The following is a 17,878-nucleotide window of genomic DNA, read 5'->3' as shown; positions in this document are numbered from 1 at the left end:
CAGATCGCCCCGCGCCCCCCCCCCCCCCCCCCAGGACCCCGGAGTCCGCCCGCGCTGCCTTGCCCCGCCGTTCAAAAGGCGGTTTAATCCACGCTGGCGGGCCAGGCATTCCAGCAGCGGGACATCTGCCCATCGCGGGCCGGAGAATCGGCGGGGGTGGGCCCGCCGACCGGCGCAGCGCGATTCCCACCCCCGCTGAATCTCTGGTGGCAGAGTCTTCGGGACACGGCGGGGGCGGGATTCACGCCAGCCACCGGCGATTCTCCGACCCGTCAGGGGGGTCAGAAAATCCCGCCCATTGTCCCAGACACCCCCCAGTCCCACTGGCAGGATAGACCCAGGAGAGGTGATGGCACAGTGGTATACAGTTGGGAGGGAGTTGCCCTGGGAGACTGAATATTGCCTCTGGACCCCATGATATCTCATGGCTTCAGGTTAAGCATGGGCAAGGAAACCTCCTCCGGCCACCATCAGCTGATGAATCAGTACTCCATGTTGACCACCATTTGAAGGAAGCACTGAGGGTGGCACGGGCACAGAATGTACACTGGGTGGGGACTTCAATGTCCATCACCAAGAGTGGCTCAGTAGCACCATCACAGACCAAGCTACGAGCTGGCCGGTCCAAAAGGACATAGGTGCTGGTTTGGGACTACAGCAAGTGGTCAGGGAACCAACAAGAGGTACTTGTGCTCCAGAACCTGCCGCACCCCTAGCCAAGCTGTTCCAGCACAGCTGCAACACTGGCATCTACTTGGCAATGTGGAAAATTGCTCAGATATGTCCTGCACACAAGAAATCCTTGTCAGGACAGGACAATTTGTGGCGCTCGGGAAGCCTCGCGAGATCTAATGAGACCTTGTGAGACCTCGCTGGGCGAGATCCAGATTGATATATTTAAGTGGGCATTTCGGTTCACTTAAATGTGTCGCCTCCTGATGCTCCCAAGGCCTGGGAACGAATGTCCATGCCTGGGAGACATCGCCATGGCAGCGTTTAGCACTGGTCCACACAAACGTAAACCAGGTGTAGCAGCACCTGGTGGAGTCTCCCAGGCCATTGGAGGCTCCCTGGTGGTCAGGCTCTGGGCAGTGTGGTACCCTGGCACTCCAACTACCACATGGGCATCTTGGCACAGCCAGCCTGGCACATTAGTACTTCCATCTGGGTACCATGGTAGTGCCAGGATGCCTGGGTGGCAAATCCAGGCTGGCAGGGACACTGCCAGACTGGCAGTACCAAAGTGCCCAGGTGCCAGGTTGCTCATGCTAAGGGATTGGGCTGGGGGGCCCAGCCCTTATGAGATAGGGTGAATGGGGGGGCTCAAAGATATCCAACAGGTCATTTGGGGTGTTGGGGGAGGGGGTCCAGAGGCTGCAGTGGGGAGTCCAAGGGGGGATTGAGTGATCAGGATAGCATTTAAAAATGATGCCCCGATCTCTTCCTGCAGCAGGAAGCGAGACAAGTCCGGCTTTGGTGGGACATGCCTTGCCGAGCCCAAAGTAAAAAGAGTTTGATTGCGGCATCATAATAATAACAATAATCTTTTATTAGTGTCACAAGTTAGCTTACATTAACTGCAATGAAGCCACTGTGAAAATCCCCTTGGCGCCTGTTCGCGTACACAGAGGGAGAATACAGAATATCCAATTCACCTAACAGCACATCTTTCGGGACTTGTGGGAGGAAACCGGAGCAACCGGAGGAAACCCACGCAGACACGGGGAGAACGAGCAAACTCCACTCAAACAGTGACCCAAGCCGGGAATCCAACCCGGGTCCCTCGTGCTGTGAAGCAACCGTGCTAACCATTGTGGGTCATTCTCACCGCTGCAGGCGCTGAGAAACACCCCCCTAAACCCACCCAAAACGGGACTCTTTTTATCCCCGTTAAATCGCGCCCCCAGTGTCCAAACCTCATGTGTCAAGGTTCCCTCTTCAAATAAATAATGATACATATTAAGTTACTGGTTGAGAGCTAACACAAATTATGTAAGTGACCCGGGATTCTGAAAGTGTGACACAATGTCAATTGATATTAATAGCAACATTACAACAGTAGCAAACAGGATCCACTTACACTCAAGTTAACACAGTTACTGTCCAAGGTTGAAAAATGTACATGATAGATGGATCTAATATTCTAACTTTATACAAAGAGGAACTCTTCAGTTATGAATGACAAGTAAAATTAGTATTGTAGAAGCCTCACAGAACTAAACTCCTCCTTCCCCTCCCTCGCCCTCGTCCCAGTCACATTCAGCCGGACGAGTGGGTAATATGTAACGTAAACGTTATATTTCACTATTTTATATAACTTGACTCGAGAGCAGAAAAGAATGGACCTGCTGTTACAATAAAGCAAAAATAATACCATTTCTCTCCACTCTCCAGGTTAAGCATTTTACTAACATATAACAATTTGCCAGATAGGTCAGACTGAGCAGATTTCATGTCCCTCAGTTTGGGATTGTGCTGCCGAACCATGGCCCTTATACATGACAACAAGATGCTAAACTCGGATCAAATTTATTTTTTCCTTTAATAAACTACTTTCTAAACTGACACTTACTTGTCAGTCCATTTATGTTGACCTGGTTTTTGAAAGCAGTGAACTGCGGGTCGAATTCTCAGTGCTGAGGAGGTCTGTCCTCCAGCATGTCCATTCACTTGTGATCAAGGCCTTTGCGCCATCCACAAGCTTATTGTGGATGATTGCATCATCGCCCAGCGTTAACTGAAACTTGACTGAGGGGTGATGACACCTCCCCTAACTGAAGCCTCCCTACCTGGCTGTACCTTCCAAAACCTGCTTTGCCCACACAGTCAGGGTGATGATGTGGCTCTTATCACCAAATCACACCTTACCTGACCCCCAACTCTTGTCGAATTCTCCTTTCAGGATTTCAGCTTGTTCCACCCCTCTCAGCCTCTTGTTTAAAATTCTGGTTCTTTACCACCCACCCACCCACGTACATGCCAAGTTCATCATTAAAGTATTTTCACTGCTTTCCTCCCTTAGTCTCTGCACTGAGCAACTTCTCATCCTCCGTGATGCTAACCTCCATCTCCACTCAAAGCCTTGTGATACCTACTGCAAACTCTCAAAGTGCTCTTTCCTATCTCCACCATCAATCATGGCAAGGAACTTGTGCACTTCTTCATATCTCAGATTGAGACAAACCAAACACTTCCCTCCCTTCAACCAGCCCACCTAGCTAATCTTCCTTTAGTGTTTCCCTCACCCTAGCTCTGAAATTGCATCATTCTTTAGTTTCTCATCCGTCTTCTTCTCTGCCCTCTCTAAACTCACCTTGTTCATGAAACCCACCTCCTACTCCCTCAACCCAACTTTCATTCCTCGCCCCTACGTTAGCCAAAACGTAAATGGTTTTTCTCCTCAGGTGTTCTCCGCTCTCTTTTAAATCTGCTGCCTTCTCCACTCTCCTCAACAAATAACCCTTGACCCACCCCACTGTCCTTCAATCTATCTCCCAGCACCAACTGCCTTTTCCTTTTCAAAGTCCTTGACCATGTTGTCACCTCTAAAACCTGCTCCTATCGTTCCTCATTTCCATATCTGAATCCCTCCAATCAGGTTTCTGTCCCTGTCACAGTACTGAAACAAGTCATGTCAAAGTCACAAATGATATCCTCTGTGACTGTGGCAAAGACCAACTTTCTCCATGTATTGCAGCCTTTGACACAGTTGATCACACCATCTTCCTCCAACGCCTCTCCACAGACGTCCAGCTGGATGGTCTGCTCTCACCAGGGGCGAGATTCTCCTGAAACGGCGCGATGTCCGCCGACTGGCGCCCAAAACGGCGCCAATCAGACGGGCATCACGCCGCCCCAAAGGTGCGGAATGCTCCGCATCTTTGGGGGCCAAGCCCCAACATTGAGGGGCTAGGCCGACGCCGGAGGAATTTCCGCCCCGCCAGCTGGCGGAAACGGCCTTTGTTGCCCCGCCAGCTGGCGCGGAAATGACATCTCGGGGCGGCACATGCGCGGGAGCGTCAGCGGACGCTGACAGTTTCCCACGCATGCGCAGTGGAGGGAGTCTCTTCCGCCTCCGCCATGGTGGAGACCGTGGCGGAGGCGGAAGGGAAAGAGTGCCCCCACCGCACAGGCCCGCCCGCGGATCGGTGGGCCCCAATCGCGGGCCAGCCCCCGGGGCCAGATCGCCCCGCGCACCCCCCAGGACCCCGGAGCCCGCCCACGGCGCCTTGTCCCGCCGTTCAAAAGGTGGTTTAATCCACGCCGGCGGGACAGGCAATTTATCGGCGGGACTTCGGCCCATCCGGGCCGGAGAATCCAGCGGGGGGGGGGCCCGCCAACCAGCACGGCCTGATTCCCGCCCCCGCCGAATATCTGGTGCCGGAGACTTCGGCAACCGGCGGGGGCGGGATTCACGCCAGCCCCCGGCGATTCTCCGACCCGGTGGGGGGTCGGAGAATGACACCCCTGGTTCCATTCTTATCTATCCAGTTGTACTCAGAGAATGGCCTGCAAAGGCTTCACTCCTGCCCTTCCACTTTAACCTCTGGGGTCCCCCATGGATCTATCCTTGGTCCCCTCCTATTTCTCATTATCATAATCAAAAAACATGTCACCCATCACCCCTGTGCTCACTGATCTATACTGGCTCCCAGTTAAGCAAACCCTTGGTTTTAAAATTCTCATCCCGTGGTTTCAAATCCCTTGATGACATTGCCATGATTTCAGTTTACCTGCAACAAATCTGCTCTCATTCCATTGAAATTGGCCTTCCTCCAACTATGTTGTCAGTACTTTAGAATGCTCCTTGTCCTTTTCCATAGCTAACGGAAACCTTAATATTATGATCACTGTTCCCTAAATGTTCCCATAGTGACACTTAATCCACTTAACCCAGCAATAGCTACTTCATCATTTGGTTGAAACATATTGATCTTAAAGATATTCCTGAATACAATTCAGAAACTCTTCTTCCTCCCTGTCCTTTAGCCTTATTACTATTCAATGCACTGCCTGTGGAAGTAGTTGAGTCGGAAACATTAGGGACCTTCAAGCAGCTATTGGATAGGTACATGGATGACGGTAAAATGATATAGTGTATATTTATTTGTTCTTAAGGGCAGCACGGTAGCATTGTGGATAGCGCAATTGCTTCACAGCTCCATGGTCCCAGGTTCGATTCCGGCTTGGGTCATTGTCTGTGCGGAGTCTGCACGTCCTCCCCGTGTGTGCGTGGGTTTCCTCCGGGTGCTCCGGTTTCCTCCCACAGTCCAAAGATGTGCGGGTTAGGTGAATTGGCCAATGATAAATTGCCCTTAATGTCCAAATTGCTCTTGGTGTTGGGTGAAGGTGTTGAGTTTGGGTAGGGTGCTCTTTCCAAGAGCCGGTGCAGACTCAAAGGGCCGAATGGCCTCCTTCTGCACTGTAAATTCAATGATAATCTATGATTAATCTAGGACAAAGGTTCGGCACAACATCGTGGGCCGAAGGGCCTGTTCTGTGCTGTATTTTCTATGTTCTATGTTCTAGTCTATGTTGGGGTAATTAAAAGCCTCCCATTATAACAACTCGATAGACCTCGCACATCTCTACAATTTCCCTGAAATTTGTTCCTCCAGAGCCTTCTCACTAGTTGGTGGCCTCAAAAATACACTCAAGAGATGCAATGATACCTTTGATCAGCTGACCTGACAGCTCATTATGTGGCTCAGTCTTACATTTTATTTTATAATGCGCCTGTAAAGTGGCTTGCAATGTTTTATTGCATGAAAGACTCTATATGGATAGAAGTTGTTATTGTATTTTTTCTACCACTTTAATAGTTTGGATAAACCAGGCACACAATAAAATCATCACCCCACTGAATATGACATTAATGAGCTTCCTGCCCTAGACTTTAATTCTGGAGACTGAGAATGGATCCAGCAACAGCACCCGATTCAAGCAATTTATCAAAGTGTCGTCACACTATTTGAGATTGGACAAGTAGCTTCAATGTCAAGTACTGTCCATTCCTCACTTGATATCCATGCAGTCACTTGCAACAGAGCCTCTAGATATTGAATCAGGACAAGGATTTCCAGCACTTTGTTTCCAGGATAACTGAAGCTGATTATAATGCTACTGTTGGTTATGATGTGCGAGGTTAACCTGTGTAACAGACCAGGGGTGGGATTCTCCCCTACCCGGCGGGGTGGGGGGTTCCGGCGTAATGGAGTGGCGGGAACCACTCCGGCATCGGACATCTCCGCACCTTTAGGGGCCAAGCCCTCACCTTGAGGGGCGAGGCCCGCGCCGGAGTGGTTTGCGTTCCGCCGGCTGGCGGGAAAGGCCTTTGGCGCCACACCAGCCGGGGCTGAAAGGTCTTCGCCGGGTGACGCATGCGCGGGAGCGTCAGCGGCTGCTGACTTCATCCCCACGCATGCGCAGGGGAGGGGGTCTCTTCCGCCTCTGCCATAGTGAAGACCATGGAAAAGGCGGAAGAAAAAGAGTGCCCCCACGGCACAGGCCCGCCCGCGGATCGGTGGGCCCCGATCGCGGGCCAGGCCACCATGGGGGCACCCCCCGGGGCCAGATCGTCCCGCGCCCCCCCCCAGGACCCCGGAGCCTGCCCGCGCCGCCTTGTCCCGCCATTCAAAAGGTGGTTTAATCCTCGCTGGCGGGACAGGCATTCCAGCAGCGGGACTTCGGGCCATCGCGGGCCGGAGAATCGGCGGGGGTGGGCCCGCCGACCGGCGCGGCGCGATTCCCGCCCCCGCCGAATCTCTGGTGGCGGAGACTTCGGGACACGGCGGGGGCGGGATTCACGCCAGCCCCCGTCGATTCTCCGACCCGGTGTGGGGTCGGAGAATCCCGCCCCAGGTCCTTTTTCTGGTGGATATAACTTAGTCTTTCACTCAATAAAGCTGGTGGAAGCTAGCTAGTAGAGTGCCTTATCAAAGCTCCAAATTCATAACAAAGAAGAATTAAAAATAATCTTAAAATAGAGTTCTAATTTTCCTTGCTACAGGTTTAAGACTAAATGTGTTGAATCAGAAGGTAAAACATGAAGGACACAGCCAGAGTATATAAATATTACTTATGCTACTCACAGAATGATAGCTACTTTTCCCATGATCTGACTTTCAATTTAAAGAATGTACCTATCTAGTAATTTCATTTAAATTTGTAAAATCATTTAGGATAAAACATTGGTATGTTTGCACAAATTTACAAACTCAAACCACCACAAGTTTGCAACTACCTAGTTCAAAAATGTACCAATTGGAATCTTTGATGTAACTAATACCCTTGAGATTACATGGGCGGGTTTCTCCGTCCCGCTGCCCCTGATTTCTGGTGCGACATGCCGTCGGGATTTTTAGTTTCGCCGGCTGGCCAATGGGGTTTCCCATTGCGGGGCAGCCCCACGCCGTGGGGAAACCCCCAGGTTGCCGGCGAAACGGAGAATACCAACGGCGGAGAATTCAGCCCACATTCCTTTGTAACCATTAATACAAGACCTGGGGCGGGATTCTCCGACCCCCCGGCCGGGTCAGAGAATCGCCGGGGGCTGGCGTGAATCACGCCCCCGCCGGTTGACGAATTCTCCGGCACCGGATATTCGGCGGGGGCGGGAATCGCGCCGCGCCGGTTGGCGGGCCCCCCCCACCCCGGCGATTCTCCGGCCCGGATGGGCGGAAGTCCCGCTGCTGGAATGCCTGTCCCGCCGGCGAGAATCAAACCACCTCTCTTACCGGCGGGACAAGGCGGCGCGGGGCGATCTGGCCCCGGGGGGGTGCCCCCACGGTGGCCTGGCCCGCGATCGGGGCCCACCGATCCGAGAGGGGGCCTGTGCCGTGGGGGCACTCTTTTCCTTCCGCCTTCGCCATGGTCTCCACTATGGCGGAAGCGGAAGAGACCCCCTCCACTGCGCATGCGCGGGGATGCCGTGATTCGCGCCGTTTTTGGCGCCGGTCGGCGGACATCGCGCCGATTGCGGAGAATCCTGCCCCTGATCCTGAAAAAGCTAAGTCGTGAAGCTAGACTCTTCATTCAATCAAATGCATATCAATCATCTTCATTAGCACTCAATTAACTTGCAGCCACCAGTCTAAGTCCAGTAGCTGAGCCACTCAATACAGAGCTGAGGGTCACAGCCTGAGGATACGTGGTAGGTCATTTATGACAGAAATTAGGAGAAATTTCTTTACCCAGAGAGTGGTGAGCCCGTGGAATTTGTTACCACAGGAAGTAGTTAAGGCCAAAACATTGCATGTTTTCAAGAAGCAGATAGATATAGCACTTATAGCACTAGATATGGAGGGAAAGTGGGATTAGGCTATTGAGTTGAATGCTCAGCCATGATCGTAATGAATGGCGGAACAGGCTTGAAGGGCCGAATGGCCTCCTCCTTCTCCTATTTTCTATGTTTCTATAGCTTAAATTAAGCCATTGGACCTGAATCAATTTTTAAATCAGGAAGAGCCAGCTCTACTTGTGTGTCAATTAGCCAAAATTCAATCCCAATGAGTGGTAAAACAGGCAGTCACAGATTAGCTCGCCATTATACACCCTCTGATTGGCTGGCAATTATATAGCCTCTGATTGGCTGGCCAGTGCATACCCTCCCATAGGCTGACCATTATAGTCCCTCCATATTGTATCATCAAATTTGAGTTTGATTCCCTTAAATACCACCTGACACCAACTCATTTATTATATGAAGAATTAAGATTATAAAGTGAACCACTAAAAAAATATTTTAAGCTTCATTTTGCCCTGATTATAGTTGTTCTACTACTGCGGTGAAGCCAAAGTACTAGCAATTCAGATGGTCTGATAGCAAATTGTCATCAGTGCAAGATCTGGATTATACTGCAGATGCTCCATTGAGGCAAATAATTAAAAATGTGTTATCAACTGGTTTAACAACTGGAGTTGTGGTTATAAGTGTACAGAAATCAAAACAATGGATTGATCAAACAAACATTGTTTTCTAAACTCTAATTCCAGTGGATCATCAGGTCAGGTCTGCACATACAGCAAATATATGAAATAATATCAGCCCGAAAAACTGTGAGATTGGCCATTGCTTGGCGTCAATATAACCAATTATGACTGTAATACTGACCCATTAAACATTTTGGGTTCAGAAGAAAGGATCAGGAGAAGCAAGCTTTTGATGTTGAGGATGGGGGGATGAGTCTGGGAGATATAGCTGTGGAGAGTGACATAAATAGAACATACAGTGCAGAAGAAGGCCATTCGGCCCATCGATTCTGCACCGACCCACTTAAACCCTCACTTCCACCCTATCCCCGTAACCCAATAACCCCTCCTAACCTTTTTGGACACTAAGGGCAATTTAGCATAGCCAATCCACCTAACCTAAATGGTTTACAAGGACAGGGGTTGGGGAGGCCATGGAAATAAGGTATACCAAAACCCACCGATATTCCAGATTGCCTGACCTTGTCCCTATAACCATGATGCCTCGGCCTTGTTGCTCCAGGGATCACCACCCATCAGGTGCATTGTGCTCATGGCCAAGATTTCAGCCATTGTTGTCAATTGCGGCCAGATGTTAGCAGGAGTTGTTATGGATTTTTGTCATCTTGGGCTCTCCCAAACAATTAAACTATTTTTTAATAATAATAATAATAATAATCTTTTATTGTCAAAGTATGAAGTTACTGCGAAAAGCCCCTAGTCGCCACATTCCGGCGCCTGTTCGGGTAAGCTGGTACGGGAATACGGGAATTTCATGGGATGTGGGGGTCACTGGTTAGGCCAGCATTTATTGACCATTCCTAATTGCTTTTGAGAAGGTGGAGGCAATCGCTTCTCGGCCTTTTGGCTAAGATCAAGTGTCTGTAGATTGAGCCTTTGGTTCAGATCTGGTATGTCTCTCTTGTGGGGACCATGAATTGGATTCAATTTGAATTAGTTTTTTGGAGCAGGCGAGGAGCTGGATTAGGGGTTCGCCCCTGACCCACACTCTGAGCCCTGGCTTGGTAACTCAGAAAAGGTTTAAAAAACAATTAAATTCTAAAAAAAAAAGGTGGAGGCAAGTTGTCTTCTGACCTGCTGCAGTCCATGTGGTGTAGGTACACCCGGTGTGCAGTTAGGGAGGGAGTTCCTGAATTTTGATGCAGTAGCTCAGGGCCATGCTAGTTATCAATGAAGGATTCATGGTTCATCCTGTATCCGCCATCCAAAAATCCTTAACACCCCTCACATTTCTGCCCATTATTTTTTAAATTATTTCACCATTCCTATTGCACACATTGACCATTCTGTATGTGAAGAACAATTTACTGGTACCAACCCTCAACTTTTCTTTTGCGAGTTTGAAACTGAATACAAATAGGGCAGCACGGTAGCCTTGTGGATAGCACAATTGCTTCACAGCTCCAGGGTCCCAGGTTCGATTCCAGCTTGGGTCACTGTCTGTGCGGAGTCTGCACATCCTCCCCGTGTGTGCGTGGGTTTCCTCCGGGTGCTCCGGTTTCCTCCCACAGTCCAAAGATGTGCAGGTTAGGTGGATTGGCCATGATAAATTGCCCTTAGTGTCCAAAATTGTCATTAGTGTTGGGTGGGGTTACTGGGTTATGGAGATAGGGTAGAGGTGTGGACCTCGGATAGGGTGCTCTTTCCAAGAGCCGGCGCAGACTCGATGGGCCAAATGGCCTCCTTCTGCACTGTAAATTCTATGAAAAGCAGTGGTAAAAATAAAGCAGAAAGAGTTCTCTAGAGCTTAAGCCTTTTCAAATACTAAACTTAGGAATCATAAGAAATAGGAGCAGATGCATTGCAGCAGGTCGCCACTTTGACAGCAGCGTCCAAGCCTCCACCACTAGATCCTAGAAAGACAAGGGAACACCACTGTTAGGACCCCCTGGGAAGTAAGGGAGTATGCACCATCCGATTCCCATTAACTCAGAACGAGTATGAACTTCCCCAGCAATTGGGGGCGGATCTTCCCCCTTAACAGTGAAGGTTCCACAGTATAAAAACCCCGGCCTGGGTGCAGGTCGGGGAGGGTCACTCTTTGGGGCTTGGGAGTTTAGTCGTGTATCATAATAAATTGCTTTCTTTGTATCTGATCAATCGACTTGAGTGTTTCTCGCCCATCGGATTCTACAACCACCACCAGAAATGAAATGAAAATCGCTCATCACAAGTAGGCTTCAAATGAAGTTACTGTGAAAAGCCCCTAGTCACCACATTCCGCCGCCTGTTCGGGGAGGCTGGTACAGGAATTGAACCGTGCTGCTGGCCTGCCTTGGTCTGCTTTCAAAGCCAGCGATTTAACCCTGTGCTAAGCCAGCTGAACTCCAAGCCTCCCACTCACCATCCTGACTTGGAAATATATCTTTGTTCCTTCACTGTCACTGGGTCAAAACCCTGGAACTCCCTCCCTTACAGCACTGTGCGTGTACCTTCACCACCTGGACTGCAGCAGTTCAAGAAGGCAGCTCACCACCACCTGCTCAAGGGCAACTAGAGATGAACAAGAAATGCTGGCCCAGCGAACAATGCCCACATCCCATGAAGAAAAAAAAGTGTAGGCCATTCAGCCCTTTGAGCCTGCTCTACCTTTCAACTAGACCTTGGCTGATTTTGTACCTTAACACCATTTTACCGCACGATCCACATAGAACATAGAAAAATACAGCACAGAACAGGCCATTCGGCCCACAATGTTGTGCCGAATCTTTGTCCTAGATTAATCATAGAATATCATAGAATTTACAGTGCAGTAGGAGGCCATTCGGCAAATCGAGTCTGCACCGGCTCTTGGAAAGAGGACCCTACCCAAGGTCAACACCTCCACCCTATCCCCATAACCCAGTAACCCCACCCAACACTAAGGGCAATTTTGGACACTAAGGGCAATTTATCATGGCCAATCCACCTAACCTGCACACCTTTGGACTGTGGGAGGAAACCGGAGCACCCGGAGGAAACTCACGCACACACGGGGAGGATGTGCAGACTCCGCACAGACAGTGACCCAAGCCAGAATCAAACCTGCGACCCTGGAGCTGTGAAGCAATTGTGCTATCCACAATGCTACTGTGCTGCCCTTAAGAACAAATTAATCTACACTAATTCTAATCCATGTACCTATCCAATTGCCGCTTGAAGGTCCCTAATGTTTCTGACTCAACTACTTCCACATTCCATGCCCCCACTACGCTCTGGGTAAAGAACCTACCTCTGACATCCCCCCCTATATCTTCCACCATTCACCTTAAATTTATGTCCCCTTGTAATGGTTTGTTCCACCTGGGGAAACAATCTCTGACTGTCTACTCTATCTATTCCCCTGATCATCTTATAAACCTCTATCAAGTCGCCCCTCATCCTTCTCCGTTCTAATGAGAAAAGGCCTAGCACCCTCAACCTTTCCTCGTAAGAACTACTCTCTATTCCAGGCAACATCCGGGTAAATCTCCTTTGCACCTTTTCCAAAGCTTCCACATCCTTCCTAAAATGAGGCGACCAGAACTGCACACAGTACTCCAAATGTGGCCTTACCAAGGTTTTGTACAGCTGCATCATCACCTCACGGCTCTTAAATTCAATCCCTCTGTTAATGAACGCTAGCACACCATAGGCCTTCTTCACAGCTCTATCCACTTGAGTGGCAACTTTCAACGGTCTACGAACATAGACCCCAAGATCTCTCTGCTCCTCCACATTGTCAAGAACTCTACCGTTGACCCTGTATTCCGCATTCATATTTGTCCTTCCAAAATGGACAACTGCACACTTTTCAGGATCTCTCTTGATATCTTTAAAATCTAGTATCTGGGTTAGGCCTGGTGCCAGAAAGTATCAAAAATAAACAAAAATTAGTTTTTGCAGGATTTTTGTTTTCTTTGAAGTTGTTTCAGTTTAAACGGGCCCTCTCGGGATGCCCTTTGTATCTGCATTGCAGCATAGTGACAAAGAATTAATCGCTTTGACTGTGCAGGAATCAAAGGTTTGGGGTGTGTCTGAGTAAGTCTCTGAGTGCATCTCAAAATAAAATCTGTTTAGCACCACATTATAAAACCGCATCTATCTGCCAATTCATTAAACTCTTCATCGCCACCAGCACCACTGCCAGTGGTCATAATCTGAAATGCAGAACCCGGAAGGGTGGTAGAAGTGGATTCAATAATGACTTTTCATGCGGAATTGGCTAATTGGGTTTAAAGGAAATGTTTACAGGTCAATGGGGAAGGAGCATGGCAGGAGGACAAATTAAATACCTCTTTCAAAGAGCCTCTGTTTGTGCTGTGTATTCAAGGGGAAACACCACATTCTGAGTTTATATGAAATTCTAATTGCACAAAAGTAGGTTATAAAACGGAAAGACTTGCATTTATATAGCACCTTTCATGGTCACTGAATGTTGTAATGTAGGAAACTCAACAGCCAATTTGCGCAAGATCCCATAGACAGCAATGCGATAATGACCCGATAATCTGTGTTGTGTGATGGTAATTGAGGAATAAATGTTGCCCAGGACACCGGGTATAAATGCTCTTCTTTGAAAAGGTGTTTAAGTGTTCATCGAGTGGGCACAGAACAGCTTAACATTTCATCAGAAGGACAGCCAACAGTGCAGCACTGAGAAAAGTCAGCCTTCATTTTTGAGGTTAAGCTTTGGAGTGGAACTTGAACTCAATTTGATGCAGAGATGAAAGTGCGAGCAATCTAATGAGGCAGTTTTAACCAGTTAAAGTGCATGGGCAGCACAGCTTTTCAATGTTTATGTGGACGTTGGAGTTCACATTATTGCGCAACACTCAACAACACTTCTGCCACTACAGTGTTTTACCCACACTTTTATGAAATATTAAAAATACTGGGGGCGGCACGGTGGCGCAATGTTAGCACTGCTGCCTCACAGAGCTGAGGACCCGGGTTCGATTCTGGTCCTGGGTTACTGTCAGTGTGGCGTGTCATGATATTCAAACACACACATCATGATGGACACACCAACAGACAAATCAGAACACACAACACCACAACCAATCACACACAAAGACAGGAACCATATAAAAGCATGAACACGACACCTGGTGGACAGTAGGTCTGGGGACAAGGACACGGACATGACCTGTTTTAACATCACAAACAGGGAATCCCCACGTGCAGAGTATCAAGACAAAACTGTACATAGAAAGTTTAAATAAAATAGCGTTGTACCATATGCAACTGTGTTGGCTCATCTGTGTGTCAGAACGCCCAACACCACATGGTACAGGAGTGGATCGATACCTGCCAACTAACCTGCCATTCTGGACATGGACCGCACCGACAAACCGCAGCCGTTGCAAGTCGCGGGGAACCTTGGTACCAATTGGAAGCTCTTCAGGCAGCGATTTGACCTGTACATCCAAGCCAACGAGAAACAGAGTGCCTCGGATGAAACAAAGATTGCACTGCTCCTCTTCTACGCAGGGCAGCACGCCCTCGACGTCTTCAACTCACTGGTGTTCGAAGAAGGGGGAAAGCCAATCCAAGTATGACACGGTCATCCTCAAACTGGACCAGCACTTTAATATTATAGTGAATGAAAGTTTTGAAAGATACCTCTTTCAGCAACGCCTGCAAGGTAAGGAGGAGCTTTTTCAACCCTTTTTGACGCACCTCCGAATTCTAGCGCAGTCCTGCGGTTACGGCAACACCACAGAGTCCATGATCAGGGACCAGATTGTTTTTGGCGTTGCCTCCAGTGGCCTACGCCAGCAGCTTCTTAAAATAAAAGGACTCACCTTAGCGTCTGCTGTGGAAGCCTGTGTCCTCCACGAGAATGCAACCAGCCGTTTTGCCCGATTTCAGGCGTCCGAATTGGCACGGAGGGGGTCCCCTGCCGTCGAATCGGCAAGCCAGGCCGCCCACGACGCCGAACGCATCCAAGCCAGTCGATTACTTCCCGACCCGCGGCCCCGACAAGAGCGGCCGCTTCCCGCGCTTTTCGCGGTCTCCCTTTGCCGTCCTTTACACACTTCTGTATTATAACCTGTTGTTGTTTATCGTTCCAGATATCGTCTGACTGGACCACTGTTCAAATTTTTTTTCTCGTTCGCATTCATGTTCTGTTTTGGTACAACCTTGTTGATGTGACGCACCCGACATCGCCCCATGTAAATAGTTACGTCATATGCACATGCTGTACACAACACACACACACACACTCTTAGATGCACTCACGACACGATTATATTTATTATCACGTAGGCACATATCTTTGTAAAAAGGGGGGATGTCATGATATTCAAACACACACATCATGATGGACACACCAACAGACAAATCAGAACACACAACACCACAACCAATCACACTCAAAGACAGGAACCATATAAAAGCACGAACACGACACCTGGTGGACAGTAGGTCTGGGGACAAGGACACAGACACGACCTGTTTTAACATCACAAACAGGGAATCCCCACGTGCAGAGTATCAAGACAAAACTGTACATAGAAAGTTTAAATAAAATAGCGTTGTACCATATACAACTGTGTTGGCTCATCTGTGTGTCAAAACGCCCAACACCACATGGAGTTTGCACATTCTCCCTGTGTCTGTGTGGGTTTCACCCCCACAACCCAAAGATGGGCAATGTAGGTGGATTGGCCACGCTAAATTGCCCCTTAATTGGAAAAACGTAAAAAAATACATTGACATAGTTTGCACTAGACTGGATGCAACACCTATGAGAGTAGTGATCAAATGACAGCTCATCATACCTTCTGGAGTTAGCTGGTCCTGCTTGCCAGTGCAAGAATGAAACATTCTCAACTGAATCCTTTGAATAATGTGACACATCCCTGGGCAAAACAGGATTCACTTTCATGGGAGTGAAGGCGGGGTGGAACTAATCAAAGTTAAAATTTAGTCCGTTCGATTGAAAGGTCACAGAGCTTAAACATTGGGCAGGATCTTCCCCACCCTGGAGTGGCAGGCTGGGAGTCGGATGCTATGTTGGGATGACTCCCCAATACACTCCTTTGGCTGGAGAAGATTCCAATCCACAATGAGTCTCTCTCTTTCAGTCCCCTACCTGCCTCACCGTTACCCACCTTCTCCATTGCTGCTATCCAGGATTCAAGTTGCGAGCCCTCTGATTGGGCCAGCAGCATTGGGAACTTTCCCATCATCCTCAATTAGACGGTGTATCCTAAGGCAGTCAATTCAGAACATTGCTGAACCGGTCCCACTACCGGCAAGTACAAGTTTGGGACACCCATTAGGTTCCACAATGGGCTTTCCAAAGCTGATTGAAAGTCCTGCCACGCTTTCGCTCTCCTCACTTGCTGCCACGACACAACAGTCAAGAAGCTTGACATCATCCAGGGCAAAGTAGCCGCTTGTTTGGCACCCCTTCCACAAACATTCAATCCCTCCACCACCAACGCACGGTAGCAGCCGTGCATACCATCGACAAGATGCACTGCAAGAATTCATCAAGGTTCCTTAGGCAGCACCTTCCAAACCCACTACCTCTACCATCTAGAAGGACAAGGGCAGCAGATACCTGGGGACATCACCATATGGAGGTTCCCCATCAAGTCATTCGCCACCCTGACTTGGAAATATATCGCCGTTCCATCACTGTCGCTGGGTCAAAACCCTCCCTAACAGCACTGTGGGTGTACCTACACAACCTGGACCACTGTGGTTCAAGAAGGCAACTCACCACCACCTTCGCAAGGGCAATTAGGGATGGGCAATAAATGCTGACCTAACCAGCGACACCCACATCCTGTAAATTAATTTTTAATAAGTTGGTTATTTCCAGAATGTTCTTTTTTATTTAAAATTTAACACTGATAAAGAAGCTTTTTTTCACACAAGGGATCAGCACATGACTTGGCCCAGGTCAAAGCTCAGGATTGTTTAAGAACTAATTAGATGCAAAGGGGTCTTCTGGATGGATTGACTGTATAAAACATTAGTTAGGCCACAGCTAGAGTATTGTGTGCAGTTCACATTACAGGAGAGATGTGATAGCACTGGAAAGGGTGCAGAGAAGATTTACCAGGGTGGTGCCTGGGCTGGACAGTTTTAGTTATGAAGAGAGATCGGATAGACTTTGATTGTTTTCCTTGAAACCGAGGGGACTGAGGGGGGGACATGATTGAGATGTATAAATTATGAGGGACATAGATAGGGTGAACAGGAAGAAACTTTTCCTCTTGGTGGAGGGATCAATGTCCAGGAGGCATAGATTTAAGGTAAGGGGCAGAAAGTTTAGCTGTGAGGGAAAGCTTTTTCCCCCCAGAGAGTGGTGGGAGTTTGGAATTCACTGCTTGAAAAGGTGTTGGGAGACAGAAACCCTCATAACATTTACAAAGTAATTAGATGTGTACTTTGCCTATTCAAGGCATACAAGGCTATGGGCCAAGTGCTGGGAAATGGGATTAGAGTGGTTAGATAGTTGTTTTGACCGGCACAGAAGCGATGGGCCAAAGGCCTTTTCTGTCCTCTATACCTCTATGGGCTGGATTCTTCGGTCACGGACGAACAGGGGCCATGTAAAGGTCCGTTGACCTTGGGTGGGCATTTCCGGTCAGCGGGCGGGCGGGCCCTATGACTCCATGACTAATTGGGTCAAATGCTATTTCTTCTGTGGAATTATCTTTTGACTAAAATAGTGGAAAAGGAAAAATTAGATGAACACGCAGCAGAACAGGAAGACAGGGGATATTAATGGTGCAGGAAAAGATCTCCTTTTCTAGTATTATCCCTCATTGGTGTGTGTTACCGAATCCATTCTCTCCTTGTACGTTCAAACAGGGTATTAGATTCAACTTAGCTTGTTTTGTAAACGTGTTCCTGTATTTTAAAAGTAAAATTTGGACTATATAAAAATCAAAGCAATTAAATC

General features: G+C 48.6%; 1 protein-coding gene and 1 non-coding gene across 2 annotated transcripts in view; one reads left to right on the top strand and one right to left on the bottom strand.

Moving 5' to 3' along the window:
* Positions 1–17,878, bottom strand: part of nhsl3 (NHS like 3) — a 323,611-nt gene that overhangs the window by 281,961 nt on the left and 23,772 nt on the right. The gene's annotated exons all lie outside the window — the stretch shown is intronic.
* Positions 9,819–10,012, top strand: LOC140430965 (U2 spliceosomal RNA). Its single transcript, XR_011949584.1, has one exon. It is a non-coding gene; the product is annotated as a U2 spliceosomal RNA (small nuclear RNA).

The sequence above is a fragment of the Scyliorhinus torazame genome, chromosome 1 (genome assembly GCF_047496885.1).
Source record: "Scyliorhinus torazame isolate Kashiwa2021f chromosome 1, sScyTor2.1, whole genome shotgun sequence".
Classification (NCBI taxonomy): domain Eukaryota; kingdom Metazoa; phylum Chordata; class Chondrichthyes; order Carcharhiniformes; family Scyliorhinidae; genus Scyliorhinus; species Scyliorhinus torazame.
The sequence above is the reverse complement of the archived record's forward strand: the minus strand, read 5'-3'. Positions and strand labels throughout refer to the sequence as shown.